At 37.3% G+C, this 12,202-nt stretch overlaps 1 protein-coding gene and 1 pseudogene across 3 annotated transcripts in view; one reads left to right on the top strand and one right to left on the bottom strand.

Moving 5' to 3' along the window:
- Nucleotides 1–12,202, top strand: part of LOC145283812 (uncharacterized) — a 225,560-nt gene that overhangs the window by 144,582 nt on the left and 68,776 nt on the right. The gene's annotated exons all lie outside the window — the stretch shown is intronic.
- LOC145284135 (5S ribosomal RNA) lies at nt 111–227 on the bottom strand (annotated as a pseudogene).

The raw sequence follows: 12,202 nt of genomic DNA on the forward strand, positions 1-12,202 counted from the left end.
AACATATTGTTCTTTGTTATTGTCAATATCTTTTCTTCTTGTATATGTATATAGATATCAAGTGTGTATGTACAGGATGACTGGAAAAAAATGCCGTGATAAGCGGAGAGCACATACAGCGCCTAGAATTCGCAAATGGTCACCCATCTGGTACTAACTAGGCTAAACGTTGCTTAACTTCGGTGATCTAACGAGAACCGGTGTGTCAACGCGATTATGTCGTATACAGTGCACTTGCCACTGGTATTTAACAATGTCGACGTAGGGAAGTGTGTTTGGAGATTGCGCACGTCCTGCCGCGAAGATTTCGTGCGCAGGCACCCCTACGTGGGTATCCATAGTCTGTCAAACACTGTATTCATATATATACAAGATTAAAAGATATTTTGTTTATATTAATATTACAATATGAGATAGCAAACCAGCAACCTGTTACAGTCACGGAACCCATAATTCAGTTTCACAAAGAGTGTGAATGCACTGTGAGTAAGGAAAAAAACTTCTAATGTGAAGCTGCTGAAAGGAGCCAATGACTGGAAAATTTCTGTGGATCTCGAGACATTTCTACGATTAATCCAAACATAATCCAAACAGAAAAGCGGCCAGACATCATAGCATGATCCGATTCAAAGAAAAGAGTCCTCCTCATAGAATTGGCAATTCCCTGGGAAAAAAACAGGAGGAGGCACACGAACGGAAGAAAAACCGATATGAGACACTGCGTGCCGATGCGATGTGAGAAAAGGTTGGAGATGCCATGTGAGGTTGGTTGTCGTGGGTTTCTAGGACACTCAGTGATTTCGTTTCTTACAAAAATAGGAATCATGGACAGCAATCTGAAAGTTGCCTCTGATCGTCTTAAGAACCCAACTCAATATGCGTCAAGCAATAGAAATTAGAGAAAAGATTGACCACTATTTAATTTTATCTCATTGATTTTTTAAATCGGATTTTAAGGAGTTAAGGGTTTTATAAAAACTGTATAATGAACAATCGAATTAGAATGTTATTATGTAGATATAAGATTTATTTATTTATATATGTATGAGTAAGTATCTAGAGATGTCGGTTTGGGTGGCATATGTATATTTGCGTTTCACAAATACGGTTATGGTAGTGGATTGATGAATTCATTAAATGGGGGTAGAGGTCAGATGCCCCGGTTAAGTTTAAAATTGGCGCAGATCACTCCAAAATTGCAATAGATAAGTATCTTGACAGTAAATGATGAAAAAAGGTTATTTAGAATGTAGACCCAGATTTTAAACCTCCAATCCCATTTCCATTGAACCTTCACCGACATTTTCTATACTATCCATTTTTTTGTTTCTTTTTCTTTGTTATGTCTTCATGAAGGCAAAATGGTATATCGGGACCGGCAACAGATATTTATATAATCTTTTTAATATGCTACTTTATTTTTATACCATTAATGGTTTCCTTTTTTCTTTTTTTTTTTTTTTTTTGCAAAACCTGTAAGTTAAACACTATTTCAAAACTTCTATTTATTTTTGTATAGCTCCAGGAACCGCCAGGTACCCCTGCTAGTATATCTACAAGAATAAGAGAATGTTTCTAACTAACTAACTAACTGTCAAAACTTCAAATGTTTACTTTTGAAAGTTTGCTCCGTATTTCGATGAACAAACTCGAAAACACCGTATGTAAATAATTTTTTAAAAATAATATTAAAATCATATTCATAGCATAATAGTTTTCGTACGAATAATTTTGCAATATTTTACGAATAATTTTGCAATACCGTACGAATATTTTTGCATATATATATATATATATATATATATATATATATATATATATATATATATATATATATATATATATATAGGGAGGTATTAATAACTATTCATGTAAATGCAGGTACGAATTCTTTAAAAGAAATTGTTTATTTCAAAATAATAGTTGTGCATTATTGAAATTCATTTCAATACAATCCAATTTTATATTTTTAATTAAAATGTCTACATTATCCTGGCTTCAATATGTCCACAACATTTGTTTATATTTAGGTCAGCTGTCCAGAGTTTGAAACGAGGTCAAAACCATTGACCTAGAACTTGAAGATCAGTTTTTTATGAAAGTTCCAGTTACGCAACAACTAAAGTAATCTAATTTCAAACGAGATCACATGAGAAAGTGATGAAACTAGAACACGCCCAAACAACAAAAATTTGAGCTGTCGTCAGCTTTTCATGAAAAAAAATGTCATCGTGATGTTTATGAGAATTTTCTTGAAGGAAAGTCTAAGTGTAAAAAACTTTGACACCGTTTGTCCCAAGATATTTTGGATTTAAGTTCGCATTAACAGAATGTTATTAACGTATATGAGTATGTTCTATGCACAGTGCGTTTTTATAGTTTTTTTTTATTAATTAAACGTAAGAGTATAGTATACATATATATAAATACGTGTTTACGCGTGTGTGTATGTGCTCATTTTTTATATGCGTTCTGTAGTATATACAATTCGACTATGAACTGTTATCATGATTTATGAGTTTTATATTAAGCTCTCACATTCCGATGTTAATATATTTTACGATTTACAATTTTAATGTGTGTAAAATAGATGGGAACATGAAGGCTGCTGGATGTAGGAATAACGAAACAAGATGAATTTAATTCATGTACAAGGTAGACAAAAAACAGGTGCCTATTGTTGATAAAGTAGCATTTATTATTATTGAAAGAACTTCTTTACAATTTCTTTTCATAGATCTGTTTTGTAGACATGTAAGTTTTTGGTGGCGTAAATTTCTTTCCTGTGTTTTGCGAAAACAACTCAATAGTTTGTAATATGTTTGATCCAACTTCCTAAGAGCTGAATCACTGTGTTTACTCGCACATTGATGTTTGTCATGACTCTGTTAAATATGTCATAGGTAATTCTCTTAATCTCTGTTCGAAAGTTGGTCTTGAGTAGTTTGGGGATTGTAAGTGAAGATTCTGCCTTTTTAGTAACCGCGCAGAAAATAATCCAAGGGTTTGGAAAATAACTTCGAAAATTTATAATTTTTTAAATGTTCTTTTCTGTGGGTGAATGTATATTTAACTGTGTCGTTTCTCTTTTTTTTTGTTGTTTGAAATCAGTAATTTTTTAAAGAGAGTAAACAACGGCTTGCTCGTTGGTTGGTCAGATACTCAGTTTACCCAATCAGATGGCGTTATTTGAGAATACAAGGGATGTAATTCATTCAAAATACGAAAGGGATATTATCTACTTAAGAAGCTTTTTATATTGTTTAGTTTACATTTTTGTTGAATGTATATTTTATAACGTAAAGAAAAAATAAATAATAGTGAATATTTAAATAATTTTGTAAACATTTTTTTAATATAAATGTAAATATTATACTTCTAAATTTTTATAAATAGATGAATGAAATAATTAAAAAAAAAGTTAACCCCCATATTTGGTATATGTTTTTTTTTAAGCAAATTAGACAACTGGCTCGTACATGCAGCGATTATTTTGGTTATACTAATTATTCACACTGTAAATCAGTGTTTACATATGATTTATTAATTTGCTTTTGAATTGATATATTCATGCCGATTTAAACGCTTGAAAAACAATTTGTTAATTTTATTAATACTAGCACAATTACGTTTATTGGGTTTCTTAGTTTGAACACAAAACAAAAATTCGCAGAAAAATCTTTTTTACAAAAAATAGTACCCTCCTAATAGGTGTGATTTTAATTAAACTCTCTATACACACACGTTAGGTTTGTGTATAGAGAGTTTAATTAAAATTACACCCATCAAAAAATTGAAAGCAAAATTTTGGGTGATTGGGAGATCGTAAGAGTTTGTAAACATTATTTTTACAGATCCTTCGTAACTATAAATTTATGTTGTGCCAAGTGTATGTTTATTTAAAAAAAAAAAACATTGAATAAACAGGGAAAACTGTTTTTTGGAACACGTTTAGATGCAAAATTATTCAAATGTTTTTTTTTTCTGTCTTTCTGTTTCGTTTTATTTTTTTAAGTTAAAACATTTCTTGTTAATTTCCGTACCAGATCTATCATAAAAGAACGAAAGGGTCCTTTTGATTGTTTCTTTTTGTGTTTCTGCAAATAAAATCTGTTTCCTTTGCGTTGTCATGCCAAAGGTATGCAGTTGTTGTTGAACGCACGCGGTGTCATGGAAGTCTTCTGTATTAACTTTTTTTAGCGCATGTCCGCTTTATAGGTATAAAATTTGATATTAAAGCTCTTGGAAGCATTATTTAAAAAACATATTTTTGAATAAACAGACAAAACTAATAATGGATCTGATATGGTCCGAAATTAATAAGAAATATTTCAACTTCAAAAAAAAAAATAAATACATATAAAAAGGAAAAAAAAAGAAAGGAAAAGAGAATTTGAATGATTTTTTTCTTTTAATAAAATTTTTCATCTTAATGTGTTCCAAAAACAGTTTTATCTGTTTATTCATAGTTTTTTTTTTTTTATTTTTAAAGATGCTTCGGAGTGCTTTAATACCAAAGTTTATATTTTTATCTTTTTGTTTACTCAAACTGGATTTTTGAAAAAAGAAAAAAACAAGTTTTCTTGAAGTTTTCAATAGAATTAGACTTTATAACTTATAAGCCGTTATGAATTTAAGTCGAGTAAGTGTTGGGGTGTCGCATAGCGATTTCTGCTGATTATAAAATTCGACTATCTGAAGCCTCGATATCTAATTTCGTTTTTGAGGAGGGACAATTTGTTTTTATTATCTTACAGTCCCGATGAAGTACGTAAATTTATTTGTTTTTATTATCTTACAGTCCCGATGAAGTACGTAAATTTATTTGTTTTTATTATCTTACGGTCTCGATGAAGTAAGTAAATTTATTTGTTTTTATTATCTGTTGTAAATAATACATAGCTTACCTGAGTGTAGCTGCCGGAGTGAGGATGGTCTTCCAACAATCAAGAAGAACAATAGCAGTGTGGTTATTTATGCTAATAGAGTAAGGTAAATTGTTATAAAAACCTTCCTCCTTTGTGAAGAGTCAGTCATTATTTTTTTTTATGTTACTGTGGTTACAAGACCTGAGAAGAAGGTCGCGAAGAAAATTGTATTTTTTTCGCAACCTCACTTCAGGTTAGCTACTCTTAGTTATATGACTTTTTTTTTTCCAACAATTTGCGAAAAAAATACATTAGTTCAACACAATTTCTTACAGAACTTTGAGTCATTAGTAACAGCAATTAGTGACAACTCTGGAAATTGTTCGATTACCCGTACAAGGATATGGAGACCTCTGGTACTTCAACTGTTGCAGATTCCAAGGAGCGACACCGTAACCAGATTTCCATTCTGAAGATGAAAATCAAGGGTAGGCTTCGTTTGTCCCGTGGCCCAGAGATCACTCCTGCTGTATTTTCTGTATTCCACAGGGAAATTTTGGAATATATCAACGAAGTTGAAATCTCCATCTGCAAGTTGCAACTTTCCTGTGTCTCTGAAGAGGAAAGAGAACTTATGGAGTCCGATTGGCTAAGTTACCAGCTGAATTTACGGAAGGAATTAGAAGATCTCTCACTCTTGTTACATCCTCCAGAGGCTAGTGGCTATTCGGAGCGACCTTCCCTTCCATATACGCCTGGACCTTCTACGGATAGAGCTAATTCATCATTCACTGTTAGACTACCTCAAGTTCAAATCACTGGACCAACGTTCAGTGGTCGTGAAATGGAAAACGATAGAATGAGTTTTTACAATTTCTTATCTCGATTTGAAAATTGTGCAGCAGGCATGGCAAATGACGCAGAAAAGTTAAACTTTTTAAAATGCTCGGTGTCTGGGAGACCTCTGCTGCTGATTAATCACTTAAGTTGCATCAATACAAATTATCAGCAAGCACTGGCAGTATTGAAACGAGAATATTTAGATGTGAGTGACATCATTGATAAGATATTCCAAGATATTATCGATTTCTCCCCCAAGGGGGAAAATTCTTATGAGGATCTTGGTAGTTTCATCTGCAGAACAGCTTCCATTCTGGAAGAACTGGCCAGCTCTCTCGATTGTGATTTCTCTGAGGATGGTTCTGCAGGGGCCCGATTAATGGCCAAAATACTTTTTTTGAAATTTCCGAGAGCATTGAAGGGAGAGCTTATACAGTTATGTGGCTCTAGAATTCCTTCTCTGTCTGTTTTAATGCGAGACACCAGTGAGGCTATTAAACGCTTGCTAATTAAAGGCGGCGGGTTGCCTGGTTCTTCGGATATCCATCGAAACAATTCTCGGGTAACCGTTTCAAAATCTAGAGCCACTACAACCAGAGATGTTTCTTTCCGCATAGATTCAGATTGTCAGGCTCCTTCTGGTTACTCGAGTAAACTACCTCCTCTGATTTGTGTTACCTTCGGTCGAGGAGGAAGAACCATCTCTGTAAACTGCCTATTGGATACTGGCAGTGGCAGAACGTATTTGTCTGGTGATGTCTTGCACTCCTTGGGTTCCTTGAGTTCTGACGGTTTGGATTGTCATTTGAGGCTGACTACACTTCTCGGAGAATGTGAGCAAGTATACAGAGAGGTGAAACTGGATGTGGACTTGGGGTCTGGTCATGTGGGGCACTTTCCGGTACTGGTTGCCAACTCATTGGACCTATCCTTATATCTAAAAAATTGGCATTTGCTGTTGGAGGAGTTCAAGCGAACTGGATGTTCTCTGGCTGGGCAATTTGAATCTGTCACTGATGCGGTGGCTATAAGTGGAATTATGGGTCTGGATCTGGTGCAACATTTGGGCCCCTTACAGTTGGTGCCTTGTTTGGGGGTCGGGCTTTCTCTGTTCCTGCTGGTTTGATTCCCTTTGGTGAGGTGGACACTTTTTTTCTACAAATCCTGCCCCTATTTCAAGAGATTATACGTTGTTCAGTGCAGTGATGGAGAATACTCCCCAAGTGGAATCATCGCATGTTTGCTTCATCCTGGAAGCCGACCCTACCTATGCGGACCCCTGGGTGGATGTCTTTCCCTCTAGCGATGTGGAAAGAGGATTAGAGAAAATGTTCAGCATTGAGTCATTGGGCATTCAGGACGGAGAAGAAATTTCAGGATATGATTAGAGTATGATTCGGCAGTTCCAGGAATCTATAATATTCAGGGATGGTAAATATCATGTGCAATTACCCTGGCATGCAGATAAGCTGGCTCTGGTTCCTTCTAATCATGCTATTGCTTTGCACGTTTTGGATCGTGTGGTCAGGAGCCTGGAGAAGAAGGGGCTGTACCAGGAGTATGTAGATGTATTCCTTCAGCAGCTACAAGAGGGCATCATAGAGGAAATACAGGTGGATCCTCAAAATTTTGTGGACTATGTATGGGTGCCTCATCGGCCAGTTTTCAAGACGGATCCGGCAGCTACTACTAAAATCAGGCCTGTATTTAACTGTAGCTTGAAGGTCGGTAACTCTGCCTCTCTTAACGAGGCTGCATACTCTGGTGTGAATATGACAGGAGATATGTTGGACCTGTTGATGTCTTTTAGTTTTTTTTTGTTGATTTTTAGTCTTGATTGCAGACATCAGGAAAGCTTTCTTGATGGTTCGCCTTGCACTGGAGGCAGACAAGAACAGGTTCTGTTTTTTTGTGAAGGATGGTGATCGCCTTCGATGTTTCCGCTATGCCACATTGATTTTCCGGTTCACCTCGAGTCCCTTTATATTGGGAAGTATCTTGAAGTTTCATGCAGCCCAATATCCCTTTGATGAATGTCGAGTTGCGATGGAGAACCAATTCTATGTCGACAACCTGGTGGTTACTGAGTCTGACCCAGCAAAGCTTGTAAGGCTGTATTCCCAGGTTAGGAGGCGGTTGCAGGAAGGTGGATTTGTGGTGCAGTCCTGTAACTCAAACTGCGACAGCCTTAGGGAGGAGATGAGGAAAGATGGTACATTGAGTACTCATGAGGCCGGATGGGAGATGGTGCTCGGGTACCGGTATGATCCCGCACTGCTCCTGTTAAGTGTGATCCGAGTGCATCTACTAAGAGGCGAATCCTTTCGGAATCGGCAAAGGTATTTGATCCCTTATCTCTTTGCCTGCCTGTGACTATAAGGAGTAGGATTTTGGTGGGAGAATTATGGAAGCGAGGCGTGCAATGGGATGAGGAAGTCTCTCCAGAGTTTCAGTCTTCTTGGAGGAACCTGGCAGAAGACTTATCTAAATTGAGTGACATGCATTTCTGCAGACAGGCCCATGACGGGAACCGAACTGGAGAGTTATACCTGTTTTGTGACGCTTCTAAAGAAGCATATGGATTTGCAGCCTACTATGTTCAGTACAACAATTCTGCATTGATCTTTGCCAAAGCACGAGTGGCTCCAGTGAAGGATAAGACATTACCAACTTTAGAACTAATGGCGGTATTTCTTGCTCTGAAGTGTTTGCCCACTATCTTGGTAGGATGCAAGGGTGTCCGCCCTTCTAGGTTGTGTGTGGTAACAGATGCACAAGTAGTATTGTCATGGATTTTATCAGAAACGATGACTAGTAAAAGCATCTTTGCTAGAAACAGGTTAAAGGATGTGCTGCTAATGAGCTTGGATTTGGAAACGAATTACGGCATCAGGCCGACCTTTAGGTATGTTTCTACCACCGAAAACCCGGCTGACTTGATCACTCATGGATTAACGATAAGGAAGTTCCGAGACAACTTTGACTTTTGGTACTATGGCCCTTCTTGGTTGCGCGGTGGGGTCTTGACTTGGCCGGAGCAGGAGTTGCCCTGTCTTGATGATAGGTGCCAGCAGATTGTTCGTTCATCAACAAATTTTGCGGTGATTGTGGATGAGGAGTGTGCTTCGGTGATCTCCATGCGGCGGTTCTCTACGTTTACCCGTTTGTTGAGGGTAACTTCTTTAGTCTTCCGATTCATCGGCTTGATGAGGAAAAGGGAAGACAACTACAACAAGAAAGCCGCAATTTACTTAATAAAATGTTCTCAACAGCAGGAATTTATGGCTGAATTGAATTACCAGCGGAATCCTATGGTAAAGCCTGCACCTAATCGTGTTCGAGCACTAGATCTTTTTCTGGATGAGGAAGGGTTGATCCGCTCGCATGGACGGCTGGACAGGTCTTCTCAGTTTTCTTATGAAGTTAAGAATCCCTTGTTGCTGGGCAAGAATCATCACCTGACCCGACTTGTAATATTAGACTGCCATCTTAAATGTTCCCATCTGGGTACAGGATCAACCTTAACGGAATTGAGATGTCAAGGATACTGGGTGCCTCAAGGGAGGCAGGCAGTCAAAAATGCCCTGAATTCCTGCACAAGGTGTAAAAGATACAATTCTAGGCCGGTACTGCCTGAGAACATGGCCAATCTACCAACTTCTCGTGTCGAATTTGAGGTTCCTTATAGGAATACTGGAGTGGACTTCACAGGACATTTTTGGGTGAAGGAGGGTAACAGTGAGAAAAAAATGTATCTGTTGTTGTTCACTTGTTTGAGTGTAAGAGCAGTGCATATAGAGGTGGTACCTGACATGAGTATATTGTCCTTTTTTCAGGCTCTAGTCAGATTTACTAATGCACATGGTGTTCCAGAGTCAATTCTCAGCGACAACGCAAAAACCTTTCTGGGTAGTGGAAGACTGTTTAAGCGCCTTTGTCTTCTCCAGGACTACCAGGCCAAATTTGGGTCATGTAACATTAAGTAGGAGACAATTCCTCTATTTTCCCCCTGGGTTGGAGGTGTATGGGAGCGTAGCATCAAGACTTTAAAATCTTGCCTATACAAGGTCATTGGTAGGGGTAAGGTAGATTATTATACCTTCCTAACTATTGTCTCAGATATTCAGCGGGCTGTAAACAACAGGCCCCTTACTTATCAAGAGTCCGCTGACAGGCAACCAATGATTATCACACCCAATATGTTTATTAGACCCAATAAAAGCCCTGGTCTATTGGTACCGTTGGGAAGAGATGATCTCTCCACCATGGTTCCTCCCAGCCGGAGAAGGTTGATCGAGACGATTGGATTACGAAATGAATGGTTGTCAAGATTTAGAGAACTGTGGTACAGGGAGTACCTTCTGGATCTTAGAGGAAGGATGCCAGGAAGATCTCGGATACCATTTCAGAATCGCATTAAAAGAAATGATGTAGTCTTGGTCAAGAGCCCTTTAAAACCACGACCCTTTTGGATGTTGGGTACTATACTTGAGGTTCTCCCAGGACAAGATGGAGTGGTGAGGACAGTTCGTGTCAGACAGGGCGACGGTGTGGTGAACGTCCATTCACTGAAGAATTTATATCCAATAGAAATTTCACAATCTGATGATGATCTTGGGGAAAGTGAACCAAATCAGGCGGGTGCATCCTCGCCTGTTGCTGCAGGTAGCAGTCAAAACCAGGAATCCTCTAGTTCATTTTCGGAAGGAGATGGCACCATTTGGTTGTGTCCTGCCTGCAATAGACCTCAAGGGAACCAAGATATGATATGCTGCGATTCCTGTGATGAGTGGTATCATTTTGAGTGTGTTGGAATTGACTTGGCTCCACCCGCTAGACATAAATGGTACTGCAGTGATTGTGCACCTCAAAGGAGACGAAGGGGTAGACCTAGTCTGTTACCCGATCAATAGAAGTAGTCTTGGGTAGGACTATAAACTACAACCGACAGCGGGGCCTAGGCTAAGGGACAGAATGAGGGTACCCTGAACCACTGTTACCTCCAGGTAGCCCTTGACTGAGGCCTAGCACCTGTTAGTCCCCCTGCAGGGTCACGCCAACTTAGTTTTTTTATGAAGATATATATATATATATATATATATATATATATATATATATATATATATATATATATAAAATGCACTTTTTTTTTCTTTTGTTGGGAGAGTGTTGTAAATAATACATAGCTTACCTGAGTGTAGCTGCCGGAGTGAGGATGGTCTTCCAACAATCAAGAAGAACAATAGCATTGTGGTTATTTATGCTAATAGAGTAAGGTAAATTGTTATAAAAACCTTCCTCCTTTGTGAAGAGTCAGTCATTATTTTTTTATGTTACTGTGGTTACAAGACCTGAGAAGAAGGTCGCGAAGAAGATTGTATTTTTTTCGCAACCTCACTTCAGGTTAGCTACTCTTAGTTATATGACTTTTTTTTTCCAACATATCTTACAGTCCCGATGAAGTACGTAAATTTATTTGTTTTTATTATCTTACGGTCTCGATGAAGTACGTAAATTTATTTGTTTTTATTATCTTACGGTCCAGATGAAGTACGTAAATTTATTTGTTTTTATTATCTTGTTGTCAACTTAGAACATAGAATTTAGTTATTGTAAATATTACTTTCATTACGTTAAATAGTTAACCTTCCTTTGATGTTTTGTAATGTTAGATTAATGTACCACACACAACAAATGTTACATCCAAATACAGATAAACATGATCGGACGTAAAAATAAAATACATCTGAAGAAGAAAGTCTAGAAAGTCTAGAAATAGCACAAATATTAATATCAACGTTAATGTGCAGAATAATTCGAGATGTAACAAGTGAGTAAACCGCGATAAGATATGTTTTCAGAAAAGAGCATTTGTTGAATCGGTTAACGTTTGTGTGGTGTCCCTTCTATTAAATGCCTTCCCCATTACATGTCGATGAAAATAAAATGGTCCAATATTTTCTAACCTTTCACTTTTTAATGCCTCAGATATCTGGTATTTACCTTAGATTCCTTTGGTGAAAAATAGGGCATCATGGCTGTGTTGGGGGAGGGAAAATGTATCTTCCAGGGTCAGACAGTAGCATCAATATATCCGTGATATACAAGGTGTGCCAAAAGTTTTAAACACATTTTGACAATGAATATCTCAAGAACGATTAAGGAAAATCAATAGCTTAAAAAAAAAACTTAATGCATTTAGCTTTAAAATGGCACCTCGTCTATCTTACTACCATTTATAGTTAAGCAAGTATGAGGACTTGAAATGTGCCTAAGATTTTTAGAATACCCTGTACTAACACACAACGCACGATTGGTGACAACAAGAATAAAATATAAATGCCACGGTACAGGGAAATGTTGTGCCTTACAAAAAATTGGATAAAAGGAATTAAAAGTATTTACTTATTACACAATTTTGTTTGAACAGAAAGTTCTATGATGTAAATCTCTCGGGTTCTGGGCATGGCGAGAAGAAATAGAGCCTCATTCTC

The sequence above is a fragment of the Euprymna scolopes genome, chromosome 8 (genome assembly GCF_053919585.1).
Source record: "Euprymna scolopes isolate OS-2025 chromosome 8, ASM5391958v1, whole genome shotgun sequence".
Lineage (NCBI taxonomy): Eukaryota > Metazoa > Mollusca > Cephalopoda > Sepiida > Sepiolidae > Euprymna > Euprymna scolopes.